The sequence below is a fragment of the Scyliorhinus torazame genome, chromosome 6, assembly GCF_047496885.1.
Source record: "Scyliorhinus torazame isolate Kashiwa2021f chromosome 6, sScyTor2.1, whole genome shotgun sequence".
NCBI lineage: Eukaryota > Metazoa > Chordata > Chondrichthyes > Carcharhiniformes > Scyliorhinidae > Scyliorhinus > Scyliorhinus torazame.
Genome location: NC_092712.1, coordinates 134,449,575 through 134,472,251, shown reverse-complemented (window position 1 = coordinate 134,472,251; position 22,677 = coordinate 134,449,575). Strand labels below are relative to the sequence as shown.

Genomic DNA, 22,677 nt, shown 5'->3' with positions numbered 1-22,677 from the left:
CGAACCTGGAACCCTGGAGCTGTGAAGCAACTGTGCTAACCACTATGCTACTGTGACCCTCTAATCACTTGCTCTTGTGTGTGTGCGTGTGTGTGTGTCTTATGTGCATGTGTCTGAATGCTGTCACGAATACATTCAAATGTCGAAAAACAAACATCTATTCTTTTCTTTTTTTGAAGTAATCTGCCTTGTGGCTGTTCTTGAGTCACAACATTCAAGGGGGTGTAAATACTACTATTGGGCGGAGAATTGGTTTTAATGCCGAAAATGTGGCGGGCACCGGTTTTTATGGCAAATCCCAATTCTCCATCGCCTGCGTTCCAGAACGCACGTACAGTAAATACCCTTGGCATATCCTTAGTGGGCCTGACCTGGTATTCTCCAGGGCCTCTGCGATTCTCTGTTTCCACTGGGGGGAATTCCTGGCAGCGAGGTTCACTTGTGATTTTTAAAATCATGAAACAGGTGCCGTGGCTGATGAGGGAGAGAGAGAGGGAGTACTGACAGTGTCCAACATCACCATAGTTTGCTGACAGATATGTCGCTGGCCGGGGGCTTCTCCCAGGGCTGGGGGAGTATCGGGGTGGCCAGTGGGGTCGAGGTGGACAGGCATGGGACATCATTGCCGCAGCCACGCACACTGTTGACTTCCACTGTGTGGTAGTCATCACTGTTGTATTATATTGTATATATGGGTATTACGGTAAGGCTCCTGTACTACAGGTACGGGGGTAGATCCCTGCCTGCTGGCTCCGCCCAGGAGGCAGAGTATATATGTGTGTGCTCTCCGAACAGCAGCCATTTCGTAAGCTGCTGTAGGAGGCCACACATCTCTGTGTAATAAAGCCTCGATTACATTCTACTCTCGTCTTGTCGTAATTGATAGTGCATCACACTGTGAACTAGGGCCACAAATCAAATGAGTGTCCCCCCAGGCTCCCCCCCCCCACCCAGGTGCCCTCTGGTCCTAACCGACCCATCAATAGGATGGGTGCACTCCCAGTGCCATCTTGTTGGTTGGGATGATTGTGTGTTGAGAACGAAGTGCTTATATGCGGCTGCAGCTTGTCAGCCTCTCGAGTGTCAATCCCGATCCCAGCGAATCCGATGCCGTTTTCGATTGGAATCAACCGTGTTCCACAGGGCTAAATCGCTGGCTTTGAAAGCAGACCAAGGCAGGCCAGCAGCACGGTCCAATTCCCGTACCAGCCTCCCCGAACAGGCGTCAGAATGTGACGACTAGGGGCTTTTCACAGTAACTTCATTTGAAGCCTACTTGTGACAATAAGCAATTTATTTTAATTTTATTTACATTGCGTTGGTGCTAGCCCCTCAACGGTCGCTGAATCGGTCCAGGTGCGGCAACAGTTTTGCGGTCGTAGAAGTCTACGAATCCTGTCACGCAGTCAACACTTAATCTCAGGAAAGGAGAATCCCGCCTACTTCTTTAAGAAACATCTTGTTGCAGTCAATTGAGAACTGAAAAAAAAAAGGCAAAGCACCCTACCACCCCTCCCCTGTCCGTAAGAATAGAGGCTGTCTGAGAGAGTGGTGGAAAGAGAGATGATCTGATTTCAAAAGGAAATTTAATAGACACCTGAAGAAAATAAACTTGCAGGACTATAGAGGTAGGGCCGGGGAATCTATCACGATTGTTCTACAGAGAATTGGCATGGTCTCAATGGGATGAATGACCTCCTTCCATATCGCTCTGACTGTATTCTAAAGAAGAAAAGTGATTAAGCTTATTCAGATCACTCTTCCTATATTTCATATGCAATTTGCATTACCATGGCCCCGCCAATATCTTAGGTCTGGGGCAAAATTCTCCTGAAACGGCGGGATGTCCGCCGACTGGCGCCCAAAACGGCGCCAATCAGATGGGCATCGCGCCGCCCCAAAGGTGCGGAATGCTCCGCATCTTTGGGGGCCGAGCCCCAACATTGAGGGGCTAGGCCGACGCCGGAGGAATTTCCGCCCCGCCAGCTGGCAGAAACGGCCTTAGTTGCCCCGCCAGCTGGCGCGGAAATGACATCCCCGGGCGGCGCATGCGCGGGAGCGTCAGCGGCCGCTGACAGTTTCCCACGCATGCGCAGTGGAGGGAGTCTCTTCCTCTCCGCCACGGTGGAGACCGTGGCGGAGGCGGAAGGGAACGAGTGCCCCCACGACACAGGCCCGCCCGCGGATCGGTGGGCCCCGATCGCGGGCCAGGCCACCGTGGGGACACCCCCCGGGGCCAGATCGCCCCGCGCCCCCCCAGGACCCCGGAGCCCGCCCGCGCTGCCTTGTCCCACCATTCAAAAGGTGGTTTAATCCATGCCGGCGGGACAGGCAATTTATCGGTGGGACTTCCGCCAAACGGCGCGGCCCGATTCCCGCCCCCGCCGAATATCCGGTGCCGGAGACTTCAGCAACCGGCAGAGGCGGGATTCACGGCAGCCTCCGGCGATTCTCTAACCCGGCGGGGGGTCGGAGAATGACGCCCCAATCACAAGATGTACCTTTGTTATTGTTGCACTTCGTTGTTCTGAAGCTAAAGATACAATCTATATGATTTTAACCCTTCAAGAAATCCAAGTTTTGAGAGTAGGGGCTTTCAGTATTACCAGGTTCCTAACGACAGATGGCCACAGAAAAATTCTCATAGATCGTTATATTCTAACAATACCAGCAAAAGATGAAGCAGAAGATGGATTAGTGACTTCAAATAAACAGGGTTTGTGAAAGAAACAGCTCAGCAAAGCCAATGTGATTCAGTCAATTGATTGTGTGGGATTAAGCTAACAGTCGGAACTGTGGGAAAGTGAAACAACAATAAAATGAGATTACGTTCCATTCATCAAAATTGGCTGGGAGCAGATTTTTTAAAAGTGAATTTTAGGCTACGAAGTTTAAAATATGTTCATAATTGTATGTTTAAACTTAGTTTTCTGGATTTTTAATCTATCACGATGGTTTATCAACACGATTTAACTAAATGGGAACAAAGTCCCATAGTGAGCGTGTTTAGCCACATGATTCCCGGTGCTAACAGTGCTGAAAAACACAAGGCTATTAAACGTCACTCAGGTTAGGTAGGTGGCCTCAGCGGGGAACGCTTGCCGGAACTACTTAGTATAGCGCGAGATTGGGATGCCATCTCTGGAGCCCCCAATACAATCCTCAGCCCGCTCTCCCAAGAGCCAACTCACTGAGGGGTCCCAGGGCCCCTCCAACACGCTTGCAGGGCAACCCTGGCCCATTTCCACCGCACACAAAATGCTTGGCAAATGGGCAGTGCCAACCTGGTCTCCTGGCAGTACCCCTGCCAGCTGGCAGTGCCACCTGGGCACCTTGGTGGTGCCAGACTGGCATCCAGGTGGCATTGCCAGAGTGCCAGAATGGCAGTGCTAGAGTTCCTGGATGGCATCAGCAGTCCCAGGGTACCACCCTGCTCAAAGAACATGCACTTGGGAGCCTCCCATCCCCTGGGAGATCCCCACGAGTAGTGTTCCGTCTGATCCCTGTTTGTGGAGCCCAGTATCGAACGGCACTCACCCGTGGTCTCTGAAGCAAAGGGGATAGATCCCAATGCCTCTGGTATTTCGGGAAACTGCATATTACAGTTGTAATATGCAGATTTGCCATAAAGTGATCCTGCCCACAATGGGTGGGATTCACATCACAACGCATCGCGAGATTGCGTTAGATCTCTGAAGGCGTTGCGAGCCGGGTAGATCCCGGGAGCAGGGTCTCCCGGCTTCTATCGGCCATGTTGCGCCACAGCTGCTTCTTTTCGGGCGCAGCGTGGCCATTCGATCGCGCCCCCTGTGTCACATAGTAAAAGACGGTTGGAACCTTGATCTAAGTTTCATTTTTGGCAATGGTGTGGAATAAGTGATATTGGATCAACCACTTGCAGCACACCTTGTTCGATTTTTTTCTATTGGTTAAAAGCATTTTCCTATCCGTCATCGTGGTTAGGCAAGGTCTGCACTATGACAGGTTCAGGAACAGGCCAACAGAATGGCAAAATAGAGAAAAGAGATTCATGGATATTGTAGGGCTTGAGCCATCTTTGCGGTTGGGCCTCATTTAATGAAAGTGAGAGATGTGATACCAGTGCCAAAGGGCAACCCAGCACTTACGACAAAATGGGAATCCAACTCATCATCTGAAGTCTATTTTTTGTAAAGCTCAAGTCGTGCAAATTCTTGGGAATACTGCATTGACTTGCCAATCTATTATGCATCCAGGAAAGCATCAGAATTTACATTTCAATTGTTCTATAAACTGGAGGATGACTGGAATATCTTCTGTCTCAATAAAATAGGGTATAGATTTCAATTTCAGGAGCTGTTTTTATTCTAAGGCTGCCATTATGCAGTCAGAAATGTCTAACCAATGTACCAAGGGTACATTTTGATTTACTGGCAGAACAGTATAAACCCGAACACTGAGAAGCAGAATAAACACTTCTGTCATTTTGCAATTTCTCTTGCAGTTAATGTTCACTCTAACTTCTTTAATAAGAGCTTTCCTTCTGTGAATACATTGTATTATAATATTCTTAGTGACAGCATGCATGTTGGAAGTGCAAGATCAGTAATGAACAATGTGAATCGTATAAACCAGACGTATTATAGAACAAATAATGGCAAAAATTAAAATGCTGGTCTATGTCCAGGCCTGACCGCAGTAACTAACTGTCTAATATAATCTTTTCAGTTATGATTTCTTGCACATTTATGTAAGCCAAATTTAAATATCTGCACATTATAAAGTCAGACTGTTCAAAGTTCACAGCTGGGATTCTCCGAGCATGCGCCGGGTTGGGGAATCGCCGAGGGCGCGGGAAATTCCCGCCACGCCGCTCCGACACCAAGCCGCTGATTCTCCGGCGGCTGGAGAATCGGTGCCAATCGTGCCCGCGCAGTCACAGCGGCGTCGGTCGGGGGCCGCTGAAATAGGCCCCTGCGGCGATTCTCTGTTGGCGACTGGCCAAATTCCCGCCGTCGTGGTTCACAGCTGGTCCCACCTGGGACCGCACCAGGTATTCGCCGGGACCGCCCTCGCCAGCGCCGCCCCCCCCCCCCTAACAACGTCGTGCAGCACTTAGGCTGCACTTGCTCAGCCAACCCCAGCCAGCTCGCGGTGGCGGTCCTGGTGGGGGTAATCTGACTTTGCGGGGGGCCCTCAGCGGTCGCCAGGCCCCCGATTGGGGGCCACCGATCGGCAGGCCATTGAGAACGAAGGGGGACCTACCTTACTCCACGCGGGCCCGCTGTGCAGCTCCGCCATGTCGGTGGCGCCCACGCCGAGGTGGGCCATTGTGCGCATGCGCGGACCAGCTTGCGGCAGCAGTGCGCATGCGCGGCCGCGCAGTCTGCACAGCAGGGCGCGCCGGCAGCCAGAGCTGCAGGACACATGCCGGGCCCTGCTAACCCCCTGGAAAATGGAGAAACACCCCAGACTTTCGGGGAAAAAGTCTGGAGTGATTCTCGCCCATTTTCCGGCGAGCGTGGGGACTTGGTCCCCGAAACGGAGAATCCCGGCCCACGTCTCTTAAAAATGTAGCATTATTGAGCTGGTTGGGTCTCCACACTTGATGTCATTAAAGATATGTCTTCCTTGTCAACAAAAACAAGAAAAACAGATCTTTTTTTTTCATCTCTGGGACATTTATACACATTATCGAAAATTATAGTTATTCATTCAACTGTTGATAAATCATCTTGAACCTTTCAGACAAGTTTATAAATGGATCCTGGGTATTACTGACTAATTTTGTGGAGGGCAATAATAATAATGTTCAAGTATTGGAACTTGACAATAAACTAGTTCCAAGAGGATCAGTCACAAAAAGAACTTTTGAAACAAACTTATAGTCTACCTCCTGTTGGGTACAGCTGATCGAGTGAATAATTTTTTTAAATCGAAATTTTTTTAAATCGAAATTTAAATCAGATCGAAATCGATCTGACTGGCAAAGCAGATCATTCAAAAATAGCAAGTGCATTAGTTTCTACTTTGTAAAATGCTATATTTTGCCATATGCGGTTCAGTTTTTATTGATCACTGAACACTTCCTGCCAGTGTAGTAAAACACAATGCAATGATTACAATCACCAGATTATATACTCTGGGAGCGTTTCTCCGGAAAAGTTTCCAAGTGCTGTAGCGAGCGGGAATTGCTGTGAGTTTCTAGGTGCTCGGCCTGCAACACGATTCAATGTTAATTGGTCCACTTAACGAGGCCTCAAGAGCTTCCTGCTCAGAATGACGACTTACCAGCTGATTCGCCGGGACGGCGCTCGCCAGCCACCACCCCGGTAACAACGTCGAGCAGCACTTAGGCTGCACTTGCTCAGCCAATCCCAGCCAGCTCGCAACAATGGCATCAAGGAGACTTGCCCCAAGATGCTGATCGGGGAAGGCTCCTGGGTGCAGTGGAGGCCAGGAGGGATGTCCTGTTCATCCGAGGGTCCCGGAGGGTGAGCCACAAGGCAGCCAGTGCTGCCTGGGACGAGGTGGTGACAGCAGTCAGCTCAGGCAGTGTGGCCAGGAGGCCTGGCCTTCAGTTTCGGAAAAAGGTCAATGATCTACACCAGGCAGCCAGAATGAGCAGACACCCCCCAACCCCCCCACAGGAACATACCCCCAGGAGACCCCAAAACCTCCCTCCATCCCCCACCCCCTTCTGCACTCACTCCACCCACCCTTCAATCTTCCCTCCACCCTAACCCTCCCTTCACCCTCCCCCCTACACTGTGAAACACGCGTGTGGCTAAAGATGCCCTCTCTATGTCCCCTCAGGAAAAGCTCTCCCACAATTGGCGGGAGCGGGCCCAGACTGGCGGTGGGGTGCCGGACTTGAGAATCCTCACCAGAAAGGGCAGGCAGTCAGTGCAGGAAACCCCTGTGGTTGTCCCCCTCTCGAACCCCCTTTGGATACTGTCGGGGGGGGGATAGCCTATCAGGGGAAAACAGCAGCAGCCAGAGCAGTGGCACCACGGCTGGCTCTGATGTTCAGAAGGAAGGGTCAAAGCGCAGAAGAGCAATAGCAATAGGGGACTCTATAGTCAGGGGCACAGATAGGTGCTTTTGTGGACGTGAAAGAGACTCCAGGATGGTATGTTGCCTCCCTGGTGCCAGGGTCCAGGATGTCTCCGAACGGGTAGAGGGCATCCTGAAGGGGGAGGACAAACAGGCAGAGGTCGTTGTACATATTGGTACTAACGACATAGGCAGGAAGGGGCATGAGGTCCTGCAGCAGGAGTTCAGGGAGCTAGGCAGAAAGTTAAAAGTCAGGACCTCGAGGGTTGTAATCTCGGGATTACTCCCTGTGCCACGTGCCAGTGAGGCTAGAAATAGGAAGATAGAGCAGCTAAACACGTGGCCAAACAGCTGGTGTAGGAGGGAGGGTTTCCGTTATCTGGACCACTTGGAGCTCTTCCGGGGCAGGTGTGACCTATATAAGAAGGACGGGTTGCATCTAAACTGGAGAGGCATAAATATCCTGGCCGCGAGGTTTGCTAGTGTCACACGGGAGGGTTTAAACTAGTATGGCAGGGGGGTGGGCACGGGAGCAATAGGTCAGAAGGTGAGAGCATTGAGGGAGAACTAGGGAATAGGGACAGTGTGGCTCTGAGGCAGAGCAGACAGGGAGAAGTTGCTGAACACAGTGGGTCTGGTGGCCTGAAGTGCATATGTTTTAATGCAAGAAGTATTACGGGTAAGGCAGATGAACTTAGAGCTTGGATTAGTACTTGGAACTATGATGTTGTTGCCATTACAGAGACCTGGTTGAGGGAAGGGCAGGATTGGCAGCTAAACGTTCCAGGATTTAGATGTTTCAGGCGGGATAGAGGGGGATGTAAAAGGGGTGGCGGAGTTGCGCTACTGGTTAGGGAGAATATCACAGCTGTACTGCGGGAGGACACCTCAGAGGGCAGTGAGGCTATATGGGTAGAGATCAGGAATAAGAAGGGTGCAGTCACAATGTTGGGGGTTTACTACAGGCCTCCCAACAGCCAGCGGGAGATAGAGAAGCAGATAGGTAGACAGATTTTGGAAAAGAGTAAAAACAACAGGGTTGTGGTGATGGGAGACTTCAACTTCCCCAATATTGACTGGGACTTACTTAGTGCCTGGGGCTTAGACAGGGCAGAGTTTGTAAGGAGCATCCAGGAGGGCTTCTTAAAACAATATGCAGACAGTCCAACTAGGGAAGGGGCGGTACTGGACCTGGTATTGGGGAATGAGCCCGGCCAGGTGGTAGAAGTTTCAGTAGGGGAGCATTTCGGGAACACTGACCACAATTCAGTAAGTTTTAAAGCGCTGGTGGAAAAGGATAAGAGTGGCCCTAGGGTGAATGTGCTAAATTGGGGGAAGGCTAATTATAACAATATTAGGCGGGAACTGAAGAACCTAGATTGGGGGCAGATGTTTGAGGGCAAATCAACATCTGACATGTGGGAGGCTTTCAAGTGTCAGTTGAAAGGAATTCAGGACCGGCATGTTCCTGTGAGGAAGAAGGATAAATACGGCAATTTTCGGGAACCTTGGATAACGAGAGATATTGTAGGCCTCGTCAAAAAGAAAAAGGAGGCATTTGTCAGGGCTAAAAGGCTGGGAACAGACGAAGCCTGTGTGGAATATAAGGAAAGTAGGAAGGAACTTAAGCAAGGAGTCAGGAGGGCTAGAAGGGGTCACGAAAAATCATTGGCAAATAGGGTTAAGGAAAATCCCAAGGCTTTTTACACGTACATAAAAAGCAAGCGGGTAGCCAGGGAAAGGGTTGGCCCACTGAAGGATAGGCAAGGGAATCTATGTGTGGAGCCAGAGGAAATGGGCGAGGTACTAAATGAATACTTTGCATCAGTATTCACCAAAGAGAAGGAATTGGTAGATGTTGAGTCTGGAGAAGGGTGTGTAAATAGCCTGGGTCACATTGAGATCCAAAAAGGCGAGGTGTTGGGCGTCTTAAAAAATATTAAGATAATAAGTCCCCAGGGCCTGATGGGATCTACCCCAGAATACTGACGGAGGCTGGAGAGGAAATTGCTGAGGCCTTGACAGAAATCTTTGGATCCTCACTGTCTTCAGGTGATGTCCCGGAGGACTGGAGAATAGCCAATGTTGTTCCTCGGTTTAAGAAGGGTAGCAAGGATAATCCAGGCAACTACAGGCCGGTGAGCCTTATGTCAGTGGTAGGTAAATTACTGGAGAGAATTCTTCGAGACAGGATCTACTCCCATTTGGAAGCAAATGGACGTATTAGTGAGAGGCAGCATGGTTTTGTGAAGGGGAGGTCGTGTCTCACTAACTTGATAGAGTTTTTTGAGGAGGTCACAAAGATGATGGATGCAGGTAGGGCAGTAGATGTTGTCTATATGGACTTCAGTAAGGCCTTTGACAAGGTCCCTCATGGTAGACTAGTACAAAAGGTGAAGTCACACGGGATCAGGGGTGAGCTGGCAAGGTGGATACAGAACTGGCTAGGTCATGGAAGGCAGAGAGTAGCAATGGAAGGATGCTTTTCTAATTGGAGGGCTGTGACCAGTGGTGTTCCACAGGGATCAGTGCTGGGACCTTTGCTGTTTGTAGTATATATAAATGATTTGGAGGAAAATGTAACTGGTCTGATTAGTAAGTTTGCAGACGACACAAAGGTTGGTGGAATTGCGGATAGCGATGAGGACTGTCAGAGGATACAGCAGGATTTAGATTGTTTGGAGACTTGGGCGGAGAGATGGCAGATGGAGTTTAATCCGGACAAATGTGAGGTAATGCATTTTGGAAGGTCTATTGCAGGTAGGAAATATACAGTGAATGGTAGAACCCTCAAGAGTATTGAAAGTCAAAGAGATCTAGGAGTACAGGTCCACAGGTCACTGAAAGGGGCAACACAGGTGGAGAAGGTAGTCAAGAAGGCATACGGCATGCTTGCCTTCATTGGCCGGGGCATTGAGTATAAGAATTGGCAAGTCATGTTGCAGCTGTATAGAACCTTAGTTAGGCCACACTTGGAGTATAGTGTTCAATTCTGGTCGCCACATTACCAGAAGGATGTGGAGGCTTTAGAGAGGGTGCAGAAGAGATTTACCAGAATGTTGCCTGGTATGGAGGCCATTAGCTATGAGGAGCGGTTGAATAAACTCGGTTTGTTCTCACTGGAACGACGGAGGTTGAGGGGCGACCTGATAGAGGTCTACAAAATTATGAGGGGCATAGACAGAGTGGATAGTCAGAGGCTTTTCCCCAGGGTAGGGGGTCAATTACTAGGGGACATAGGTGAGAGGGGCAAGGTTTAGAGTAGATGTACGAGGCAAGTTTTTTACACAGAGGGTAGTGGGTGCCTGGAACTCACTGCCGGAGGAGGTGGTGGAAGCAGGGACGATAGTGACATTTAAGGGGCATCTTGACAAATACATGAATAGGATGTGAATAGAGGGATACGGACACAGGAAGTGTAGAAGATTGTAGTTTAGTCGGGCAGTATGGTCGGCACGGGCTTGGAGGGCCAAAGGGCCTGTTCCTGTGCTGTACTTTTCTTTGTTCTTTGTTCCTTTAAGGAGCGGGCCCTGGAGGTAACTGGTGTGGCCGAGGACAGGGCGGTCACCAACGTGGAGGCTGGCGGACTCCACAGTGGTGAGGGACCACCAGGTTCCACCCGGAGGACCTGTCAGACGGGAGTAGTGATTGCCTCACTGACTGACCCATCCTGCCCACTGACTACATGTCCACTCTCCTGCAGGTCAAGCACCCGATGGCGCCGGCCCATCCGGGTCGCCCCCTCCTCTGACTCTGAGGAGAGCTCCGAGGATGCAGCTATTATTGTCGCATCACAGTTGTCATCCCCACCCTCCACCAGCGCAGATACACACAGCTCGGTGGAAATGTCAGTGGTCGGGCTTCTGGGGCACAATCTGGTGAGCACCACGCTGCTGCTGATGTACATCTGGTGGAGGCAGTAACTCAGGCAAGACAGCAGTCGGAGATCTGGGTCCCAGCCTGATGCTGAGCCTTTTGAACAGAGTTTCCCGGAGCTGATGGAGCCAATAGGGAGCGGCCGGGACATTTAGAGGGATATGTCAGCGTCACTCCAGCAGATCCATAGCCGATTGGAGGGGTCCAGAGGTTACATCAGTGCAATGAGTGGCACTGAGGCCAACACTGCTAGGGTGGCGACCGCAGTAGAGAGCCTGGTGCACGACGTCGGCCCCATTAGTGAAGGTGTCCAAGGCGTCATGCAGTCAGTGACGGTCATGGCCGAGGGTCTTGGCAGTATGTCTGCCTCACTGGGGATGACCAGGTTTTGGGGGACATGGCCCACTCTCAGATAGGAATGGCCGAGGTGCTGAGGAGCTTGTCCCAGTCGCAGATGGGCATGGCTGAGGCACGGCAGAGCATGACCCAGCCACTGTGGGATGTGTCCCAGTCACTGAGGAGCATCGCCGAGGGCGTCGACACGATGATGTTGGGCTATGGGGAACCACCAGGGCTGGTGGAGCCAGACGATGCAGGGGCAGCCGGGGCTCGAACCAGCTTCCCCTCCATCCCAGGGTGTACCCGAGGGCCTTAACGGCACTGACCGGGAGGAGGGACGCTGAGTGCCAACACAGGCCCATCCCATGAGGCGGCGTCGATGGCCACCAGCAGTCCCGAGATCCAACCTCCTGATGAGGCCGTATCTTGGGGTCAGCACACGGGACAATGCGGCACAGCTATGCATGTGCCGTCGACAAGTGAGCCGGGGCCCTCCAGCCCGAGCATGCAGAGGATGCCCGCGAGGGGCATCGAAGGCCACGGGATGAGGTAAGCAGTTGGCTGCCTCCATCTTAGGCATCCTGGGCAAACACCAAGACGTAGTTGTAGAGCTATGAGGGCCAGGTACGTTGAGCATTACTGAGGAAACCAAGGCGGGGGGGGGGGGGGGGGGGGGGAGGAGTTAGGTAGGGGGTGGGGAATAGGTGGGGTGGGGGCCGAGGGTGTTGGCGGACAGCACTCTTGGAAATGGGGTATTGTACAGCACATTAAACAACAACTTTTTGCATAACCATTCTGATGCCTCTGTCACTTTCTTCCGCGATGCGGGCTAACCCCTGTAGCCATCTGGGATGGCCACATCCCGATTACAAAATGGACACTTGCAAAGAATGAAGGGAAAATTGGACAATACTAAGAAACAAGCAGGTGCAAGCTCTGTCTGTTGAATAGAACCTTAAACTCTCAGACAGGACAGAAACTGCCAAGCAATCTACATACTAATGAGTCATCTCCGGGGACAAAAGGGAAACATTTAGATACACAATGTTAAGGCACACTCCCCGGCGCCAGAAGAGACTAAAGCAGACCAACGGTCACCAGGACACGTTGGGAACCACCGCTCTATTGGAAGAAGATCGATACGACTGATTGGGAAAGACCAAATTAGTTGAGGCCAAGTTCAAGGCCCACCCAAAAGCGTGCGAAGCCCTTTTTAGGATAAAAGGTATTCCCCAAGGGAGAATCTTCCACCTTTGACTTTGGCTCTCAGCGAAGAGAGAGACCTGCCTGGCAGCTACATCAGACCAAGTTCCAAGTCAACACACGCTACGAGATAGACGCTCCTAGTTGCTACCCTGTAAACAGCTCAACCCAGCAGCCTCAGAACCGAGCAACGGCCATTGTTCCTCTGACTGAGTGGTCACCCAAAGCTAAGTATAGGCTTTAGTAATAGTGATAGTTTAGTTTGTAGAGTTTATGCATGAGTAGATTTGACTGTGTGTAAATAAATGAGCATTGCTTTTGAACTTACTAACTGGTGATCGAGTCATTGATCAGTATTCGGTTCTGAACCTTGTGGGGGGTGTCGAAAGATACCTGCCGACTCTTGAGCAAATGTGATTAAACAGAGCCAAATTAAGAGACAACCAAAGAGAGCAACACCCCCGGACCCTTTGCTCATTTCTCCAGGCAACACCCGCTCCCCGAGGCACCAATCCACCCTCCGGCCGTGGTCATGTCCCAGGAGCTGTTTCCCAACTCTTGGGTGTTTGGACGTTGGCTGCTGCGTGTGTGGTGTTGACTCCCACACAGCGTCCAGGCATCAAGGTTTGATTGGAATGCTAGGCAATGATTCCCACATGTACATGGCCCGACCACACGTGGGAACTCACTTAGCATGTGTCAAGTGCTCACTTAACCACGATTGCCAATTCCCTATTAGCGATTGCCTTCAGCCGCACAGCCAGAGGCCTCAGTAGTGAGGGGTTAGGGGTGATCGTGGGGCAGACGGACAGGGATTGCGCCCAGAATGGGGTTGGGATCCAAGGGTTGGCACGGTGGTGCTGCAAGCAATCCCCCCCCCCCCCAGTTACCTCCCTCCCAGCACCTACCCACCCTCCCATGGTGGCCAACCCCCGCGGAGGGACCCCCACACCTCGCTGACTGGGGTGGCAAGGCCAGCACCCCAGTCTCTTTGCCTGTGAGCAAAGATTGCTACTCACCTCCTCGGCTCCCCACAGAAACCCTTCCGTCAAATTCACGTTTTTAAAAAGGAGTACCAATCGGCCCTAGCGTGAGCACTTAGAACATAGAACATAGAACATAGAACAATACAGCGCAGTACAGGCCCTTCGGCCCATGATATTGCACCGAAACAAAAGCCATCTAACCTACACTATGCCATTATCATCCATATGTTTATCCAATAAACTTTTAAATGCCCTCAATGTTGGCGAGTTCACTACTGTAGCAGGTAGGGCATTCCACGGCCTCACTACTCTTTGCGTAAAGAACCTACCTCTGACCTCTGTCCTATATCTATTACCCCTTAGTTTAAAGTTATGTCCCCTCGTGCCAGCCATTTCCATCCGCGGGAGAAGGCTCTCACTGTCCACCCTATCCAACCCCCTGATCATTTGTATGCCTCTATTAAGTCTCCTCTTAACCTTCTTCTCTCCAACGAAAACAACCTCAAGTCCATCAGCCTTTCCTCATAAGATTTTCCCTCCATACCAGGCAACATTCTGGTAAATCTCCTCTGCACCCGCTCCAAAGCCTCCACGTCCTTCCTATAATGCGGTGACCAGAACTGTACGCAATACTCCAAATGCGGCCGTACCAGAGTTCTGTACAGCTGCAACATGACCTCCCGAGTCCGGAACTCCATCCCTCTACCAATAAAGGCCAACACTCCATAGGCCTTCTTCACAACCCTATCAACCTGGGTGGCAACTTTCAGGTATCTATGTACATGGACACCTAGATCCCTCTGCTCATCCACACTTTCAAGAACTTTACCATTAGCCAAATATTCTGCATTCCTGTTATTCCTTCCAAAGTGAATCACCTCACACTTCTCTACATTAAACTCCATTTGCCACCTCTCAGCCCAGCTCTGCAGCTTATCTATATCCCTCTGTAACCTGCTACATCCTTCCACACTATCGACAACACCACCGACTTTAGTATCGTCTGCAAATTTACTCACCCACCCTTCTGCGCCTTCCTCTAGGTCATTGATAAAAATGACAAACAGCAACGGCCCCAGAACAGATCCTTGTGGTACTCCACTTGTGACTGTACTCCATTCTGAACATTTCCCATCAACCACCACCCTCTGTCTTCTTTCAGCTAGCCAATTTCTGATCCACATCTCTAAATCACCCTCAATCCCCAGCCTCCGTATTTTCTGCAATAGCCTACCGTGCCGAACCTTATCAAACGCTTTGCTGAAATCCATATACACCACATCAACTGCTCTACCCTCATCTACCTGTTCAGTCACCTTCTCAAAGAACTCAATAAGGTTTGTAAGGCATGACCTACCCTTCACAAAGCCATACTGACTATCCCTGATCATATTATTCCTATCTAGATGATTATAAATCTTGTCTCTTATAATCCCCTCCAAGACTTTACCCACTACAGACGTGAGGCTCACCGGTCTATAGTTGCCGGGGTTGTCTCTGCTCCCCTTTTTGAACAAAGGGACCACATTTGCTGTCCTCCAGTCCTCTGGCACTATTCCTGTAGCCAATGATGACATAAAAATCAAAGCCAAAGGTCCAGCAATCTCTTCCCTGGCCTCCCAGAGAATCCTAGGATAAATCCCATCAGGTCCCGGGAACTTATCTATTTTCAGCCTGTCCAGAATTGCCAACACCTCTTCCCTACGTACCTCAATGCCATCTATTCTATTAGCCTGGGGCTCAGCATTCTCCTCCACAACATTATCTTTTTCCTGAGTGAATACTGACGAAAAATATTCATTTAGTATCTCGCCTATCTCTTCAGACTCCACACACAATTTCCCATCCCTGTACTTGACTGGTCCTACTCTTTCCCTAGTCATTCGCTTATTCCTGACATACTTATAGAAAGCTTTTGGGTTTTCCTTGATCCTTCCTGCCAAATACTTCTCATGTCCCCTCCTTGCTCGTCTTAGCTCTCTCTTTAGATCCTTCCTCGCTACCTTGTAACTATCCATCGCCCCAACTGAAACTTCACACCTCATCTTCACATAGGCCTCCTTCTTCCTCTTAACAAGAGATTCCACTTCCTTGGTAAACCACGGTTCCCTCGCTCGACGCCTTCCTCCCTGCCTGACCGGTACATACTTATCAAGAACACGCAGTAGCTGATCCTTGAACAAGCCCCACTTATCCAGTGTGCCCAACACTTGCAGCCTACTTCTCCACCTTATCCCCCCCAAGTCACGTCTAATGGCATCATAATTGCCCTTCCCCCAGCTATAACTCTTGCCCTGCGGTGTATACTTATCCCTTTCCATCATTAACGTAAACGTCACCGAATTGTGGTCACTGTCCCCAAAGTGCTCTCCTACCTCTAAATCCAACACCTGGCCTGGTTCATAACCCAAAACCAAATCCAACGTGGCCTCGCCTCTTGTTGGCCCGTCAACATATTGTTTCAGGAAACCCTCCTGCACACACTGTACAAAAAACGACCCATCGATTGTACTCAAACTATAACTTTTCCAGTCAATATTTGGAAAGTTAAAGTCTCCCATAATAACTACCCTGTTACTTTCGCTCTTATCCAGAATCATCTTCGCCATCCTTTCCTCTACATCCCTAGAACTATTAGGAGGCCTATAAAAAAACTCCCAACAGGGTGACCTCTCCTTTCCTGTTTCTAACTTCAGCCCATACTACCTCGGAAGAAGAGTCCCCATCTAGCATCCTCTCCGCCACCGTAATACTGCTCTTGACTAGCAGCGCCACACCTCCCCCTCTTTTGCCTCCTTCTCTGAGCTTACTAAAACACCTAAACCCCGGAACCTGCAACATCCTTTCCTGTCCCTGCTCTATCCATGTCTCCGAAATGGCCACAACATCGAAGTCCCAGGTACCAACCCATGCTGCCAGTTCCCCTACCTTGTTTCGTATACTCCTGGCATTGAAGTAGACACACTTCAAACCACCTACCTGAACACTGGCCCCCTCCTGCGACGTCAAATCTGTGTTCCTAACCTCTATACTCTCATTCTCCCTTACCCTAAAACTACAATCCAGGTTCCCATGCCCCTGCTGCATTAGTTTGCAGGGGAGGCCGCTAAATGACAGGAGGCTGCTGGATGACAGGTGGCTCTTTTTAATTGAATGGAAATGAGGATTAAGTGGTGATAATTAGTTTCTCGCCACGCTACGCCGAGATTCCAAAATTTAAAAAAACAAGGCTCAGAGTGTGGGTCAGGGGCAAACCCCTAATCCAGCTCCTCGCCTGCTCCAAAAAACTAATTGAAATTGAATCCAATTCATGGTCCCCAAAAGAGAGACATACCAGATCTGAACCAAAGGCTCAATCTACAGACACTTGATCTTAGCCAAAAGGCCGAGAAGTGATCCGAGATTCCAAAATTGCCTATGGGGGCAGGCATCGCAAACTGTTTGGCACCTGGCGTGGTTCCCGTTTTTGGCCTCTCCCGCTATTCACCAGCCTCGTTTCACTTGAGCGCGAGTGTAACGAGACCGGAAGATCGTGCCCTGGGCACAAATCATTGAACTGCTTTCTTTTACAGGGAGTGAATGTGCCTGACTTGGGGCACTGGAGTTCAAGTCCGCTGAACAGCACGTTTAGAAACATTTGTTATTCAATGGCACGGAAAGGCTCCCTGCAGATAGCAGCACCATTTTGGAAGGCAACTCGATCTTCCCCTTCAGCCCCCCCTCCCCCCCCCCCCCCACTGGTTTCAACCCCTCCTTACCTCCCAACCTGGGGTAGCCCCCGGGAATCCCCCTCTATCTGGTAAGGACCCTCCGGGCCCAATCCCTGGCAGTTTGAGACCTGGGTGTGCGTGAATCCACAAACATATATTCAAATGAGGTGTGCGGTGAGGGCGCGATTCAGATTGTGATATCTCGCTAGATTCGGTTGAATCTCCCGAGATGTTTCGAGTGTAGCAAATCTTGCGAGCAGCTTTGCTCCGACACCAAATCGAGCGCGATGAGGTCGCCGAATCGCGGCCAATATATAAAGTTTTGATTATGATAAAATCCATGAAAAAGCTCTATTTCTCACATCAGTGACCAAATGGCTTGATCTTGGTTTGGGATTTGGGTTTATTGTCACGTGTACCAAGGTACAGTGAAAAGTAATGTTTTGTGTATATCCAGACAGATCGTTCCATACATGAAAATACATCGGACATATGATAGATAGACAATATAAATACAAAGACGCAGACATCGGGTGAAGCATACGGAGTGTAGTACTGTTCAGTAGAGAAGATGTGTGGAGAGATCAGTTCAGTCCATAAGAGGGCCATTCAGTAGTCACCAACGGGGTTTCGGTCTTCCAACGAACAATGGACCGAATGGTGGACCAGTACGGGCTGCGGGCCACGTTCCCGTACTTGGATAATGTTACCATCTGCGGCCATGACCTGCAGGACCATGACGGTACCTAGACAAATTCCTCCGCACCGCCCGACTCCTTAATTTAACCTACAATAAGGAGAAATGCGTTTTCCGCACAACCCGGCTAGCCATCCTCGGCTATGTCGTGGAAAACGGTGTCCTAGGGCCTGACCCCGACTGCATGCGCCCCACTCTCCAGCTCCCCGTTCCCCACTGCCCCAAGGCCCTGAAACGATGCCTGGGGTTTTTCTTGTATTATGCCCAGTGGGTCCCCAACTGCGCGGACAAGGCCCGCCCACTCATTAAGTCCACCATTTTTCCCCTGACGGCTGAGGCCCGCTTGGCTTTCAACCACATTAGAGCCGACATTGCCAAGGACACGATGCACGCTGTGGATGAATCCCTTCCATTCCAGGTGGAGAGCGATGCGTCTGACTTTGCCCTGGCCGCTACCCTCAACCAGGCAGGAAGGCCTGTTGCCTTTTTTTCCCGTACCCTCCATGCCTCCGAGATTCGACACTCCTCCGTCGAGAAGGAAGCACAAGCCATTGTGGAAGCTGTGCGACACTGGAGGCATTACCTGGCCGGCAGGAGATTCACTCTCCTCACAGACCAACGGTCAGTTGCCTTCATGTTTAATAACACGCAGCAGGGCAAGATTAAGAATGACAAGATTTTGCGGTGGAGAATCGAACTCTCCACCTATAACTACGACATCTTGTATGGCCCTGGGAAGCTCAACGAGGCCCCAGATGCCCTGTCCCGCGGTATATGCGCCAGCGCGCAAACAGATCGGTTACGGGCCATCCACAACGACTTCTGTCACCCGGGGGTCACCCGGCTTCTTCACTTCGTCAAGGCCCGCAACCTGCCCTACTCCACTGACGATGTCAGGGCTGTGACCAGGGATTGCCAAATCTGTGCAGAGTGCAAGCCGCACTTCTATCGGACGGACAAGGCTCATCTGCTGAAGGCCTCCCGCCCTTTTGACGCCTCAGCATGGACTTCAAAGGACCACTCCCCTCCACTGACCGTAATGTGTACTTTCTCAACATTGTTGATGAGTACTCCCGTTTCCCGTTTGCAATCCCTTGTCCTGATATATTCTCTGCCACTGTCATCAAGGCCCTGCGCAGCATTTTCTCCCTGTTTGTTTTCCTCGGGGCTCCTCTTTTATGAGTGAAGAACTGCTTCAGTACCTGCTCAGTAAGGGCGTCGCCCCGAGCAGGACTACCAGCTACAATCCCTGGGGGAACGGGCAGGTGGAGAGGGAGAATGCTACAGTCTGGAAGGCCGTCCTTCTGGCCCTATGGTCTAGAAGTCTCCCAGTCTCCCGCTGGCAGGAGGTCCCCCCTGACGCGCTCCACTCCATCAGGTCGCTTCTGTGTATTGCCACAACCGTCTATTTGTCTTTCTCCGGGGTCTCGCTCTCGGCCTGGTTAACGAAACCTGGGATGGTCCTCCTACGGAAACACGCGAGGAGCCATAAGGCCGGTCCCCTGTCAAGCGGGTTCAGCTTCTCCACGCGAACCCTCAGTATGCTATGTGGGACACCGCGATGGACGACAGGACACAGTCTCCCTCCGGGACCTGGCTCCCGCGGGTACACCTGCGGCCATTATCACCGTGCTCCTCCCAGTCACCTACCCACCCACTTCCCCACCTACACCTTCACCAACATCTCCCACAGGGTCCTTTAGCCCTGCCTCTGTGTCATCAACCTATCCGGGACCCTGTTGTGCGGATGATGTGGTCCCAGAGCCGAAGATTTTGACGCCATGTCCACGCCGCAGCCGGAGCTGAGACGTTCGCAGCGAACAATTCATCCTCCTGTGAGACTGAACTTATGAGTCCCTTTCACCCCCGCCAGACTTTTTTAATGGGGGGTGAATGTGGTGAGCCACGCATGGCTACGTAAGGCTGTTGTATATATGTTCTACTGTTCTATTAGTATTGTTATCACCACTGTTGTATATACTTATTGTTATTGCTGTTCTGTTATTGGTTGTTGCTGTTGTACTGTTGGAATGTTATTATTGGTGCTGCTGTTGGCTCCGCCTGTGGCTCCGCCCAGCTGTGGAGGTATAAAGCCTGTTGACCTGGGTCAGCCCTGCAGTGCGGGAGAAGCTACAGGTTGGCACATATTTAGCTTATTAAAGCATCGGTTCACTGCTTCTCAGCGTCTCGTCTGAATTGATGTCTGTCAGCCACGTGCCACCCAGAAGTGTAGACATAGTCAATGGATGGGAGGTGGGTTTGCGTGATGGACTGGGTTGTGTTCACGACTCTCTGTAGTTACTTACAGTCTTGGGCCGAGCAGTTGGCATACCAGGCTGTGATGCAGCCAGATAGGATGCTTTTTATGGTGCTGTAAAAATGGGTAAGAGTAAATGTCGACATGCCAATGTTCTTTAATTCCCTCAGGAAGTACAGGCACTGTTGTATTTTCTTGGTCGTAGTGTCAACATGTGTGGAGCAGGACAGATTGTTGGCGATGTGCACACCTAGGAATTTGAAGCTGTCAACCATCTCCACCTCGGCACCACTGATGCAGGAAGGGGTGTGTACGATACTTTGCTTCCTGAAGTCAATGACCAGCTCTTTAGTTTTGCTGATATTGAGGGAGAGATTGATGACACCCTTCTCCTGAATAATAACTTGTTTGCAGATTTTGCGACCTAACTGACTTGCAACATTCTCTCTTATAAATTTAGATGACTTCACAAATGTTCAGACCTATATTTGTGTGCTGAATTTTACCCTGGTCCTCGGGTCCAGGATGCCAGGAATAAATGGGAGCCCGAGCACACTGGATTGTACCTGCTGATGCATTCTTCTCAGAGGTGGCCTCTTAATTGGTTGCCCACTCAATGAGCTATTCAATCATAGAATTTACAGTGCAAAAGGAGGCCATTCGGCCCATTGAGTCTGCACCGGCTCTTGGAAAGAGCACCCTACCCAAGCGCACACTTCTACCCTATCCCCTATTCCCATAACCCAGTAACCCCACCCAACACTAAGGGCAATTTTGGACACTAAGTGAAATTTAGCATGGCCAATCCACCTAACCTGCACATCTTTGGAATGTGGGAGGAAACCGGAGCACCCGGAGGAAACCCACGCACACACGGGGAGAACGTGCAGACTCCGCACAGACAGCGACCCAAGCCAGGAATCGAACCTGGGACCCTGGAGCTGTGAAGCAATTGTGCTAACCACTATGCTACTGTGCTATTAATGACGGAGGGCCTCTGAATGCTTCCCGGTCAGTCAGAGGTCCAGCAGGTCTGGAGTCTCAGCACCCTCACTGGGAAAGGTGGGCACAGTTAAAGTAGGTCGGGGTCCACAAGAGTGCTTTCCCATGGAAGCACCTTCGGAGGTGTATAACTACACTAGAAATTGACAGGTTAGCTATTTCCTCCGGTCACATATATTTGGGCCCTAGATGCAGCCGTTCCTTCCTGTGAGTCCCTCTTTGGGCACGCCCCTGACGCTGCTAGCCCAGAAGCCTGCTGCACGGAGGCTGCCTCTAGATGGCAGACTGTGCATGGAGTGGGTATCGTTTCACCGGCAGCAAAATGCCAGTGATGCTGCAAAATCATCCCTAAATGTGATCTTAATCATCTCAATTGGCTCCCTAGCTCTGTGGATGGCAACCGATTGTACTTCCTGTCTGTCCCTAAGAAAGTTACCCAGTGGCAGAAATGTATCAGAGCCACCCCCTTACCCCACTGGCTTATCTCTTATTTTTCTGCCCACCACCTCCCGACCACTCCCTTCCCCATCTCCAAACCTGCCACCACTGGGTTAGGAAAATTCAGTCCTGTGTCTCTATGCTTTTTTGACTTGTTGCTTAAAGCCACAATATGCATTGATGCCTTTCCAATAGAATGTGTGTGAGGTGCTTCTAGTTGCTAATTGATGTAAAAGTAATTAATTTGAATTTAATTAGATTGTAAATAATAATTTATTATTTTCAGGTTGTGGAGAAATTCAATGCTTGCTTATTGACTTCTTAAAATTGTCTCCAAGCTATTTTTAAGCTTCTGTGAATATACTGTTTGCATTTTTAAAATTTACAATTTTTTTTGTAGAAAACCCATTCAGCAAATAATTTCAAGTGAGGATATTGTTGTGAATATCTAGTGCATAGTTTGTGTTTTAGTATATAATTTTTAGTTGAAGGAATTAAAGTTTAACTGTAGACAATGGGATAATTGCAATTAAAACAAGCAGGCAGGTTATTATATTTAAAAAGGTCAGCATAGATGAGAGAGAGCTATAAAACAGCAGGTGGACTTAGTTAACTATGAGCTGAAGGTGTGATGTCCTCAAAGCTTGCAAAGAAGGGCATTCCAGATAGAGATGTTTTTTGGTAGGTAGTGCTAAATTAATTTAAAAAAGATTTAGTGACACCAAATGTTGAAAAACTAATTTCTTTCAATAGATCAAGGGAAAAATTGTTAATGAGGGACAATTAACCTAAAGGTTGGTTTGAGAACAGCCCTGAGCAGGATACATCATTATAGAGATGGACGGAGCTTGGAGAGCATTCTGTTTTCAATTTCATAGAATCATAGAATCCCTACAGTGCCGAAGGAGGCCATTCCTCTGCACCAACCCTAGCACTGTTAGAGCACCCCACCTAGGCCCAACCACCCACTCCTATCCCCGTAACCCGCACCTAACCTTTGGACAATATTAACAGGGTCAATTCACCTAACCTGCACATCTTTGGACTGTGTGAGGAAACCGGAGCACCCGGAGGAAACTCACGCAGACACGGGGAAAAAGTGCAAACTCCATACAGTCACCCAATTCGGAATTG

General features: G+C 50.1%; 1 protein-coding gene and 1 pseudogene across 1 annotated transcript in view; both read right to left on the bottom strand.

Moving 5' to 3' along the window:
• cntnap2a (contactin associated protein 2a) overlaps positions 1 to 22,677 on the bottom strand; it is a 2,812,093-nt gene that overhangs the window by 474,092 nt on the left and 2,315,324 nt on the right. The window lies entirely within an intron of this gene.
• Positions 16,630 to 16,836, bottom strand: LOC140425885 (U2 spliceosomal RNA; annotated as a pseudogene).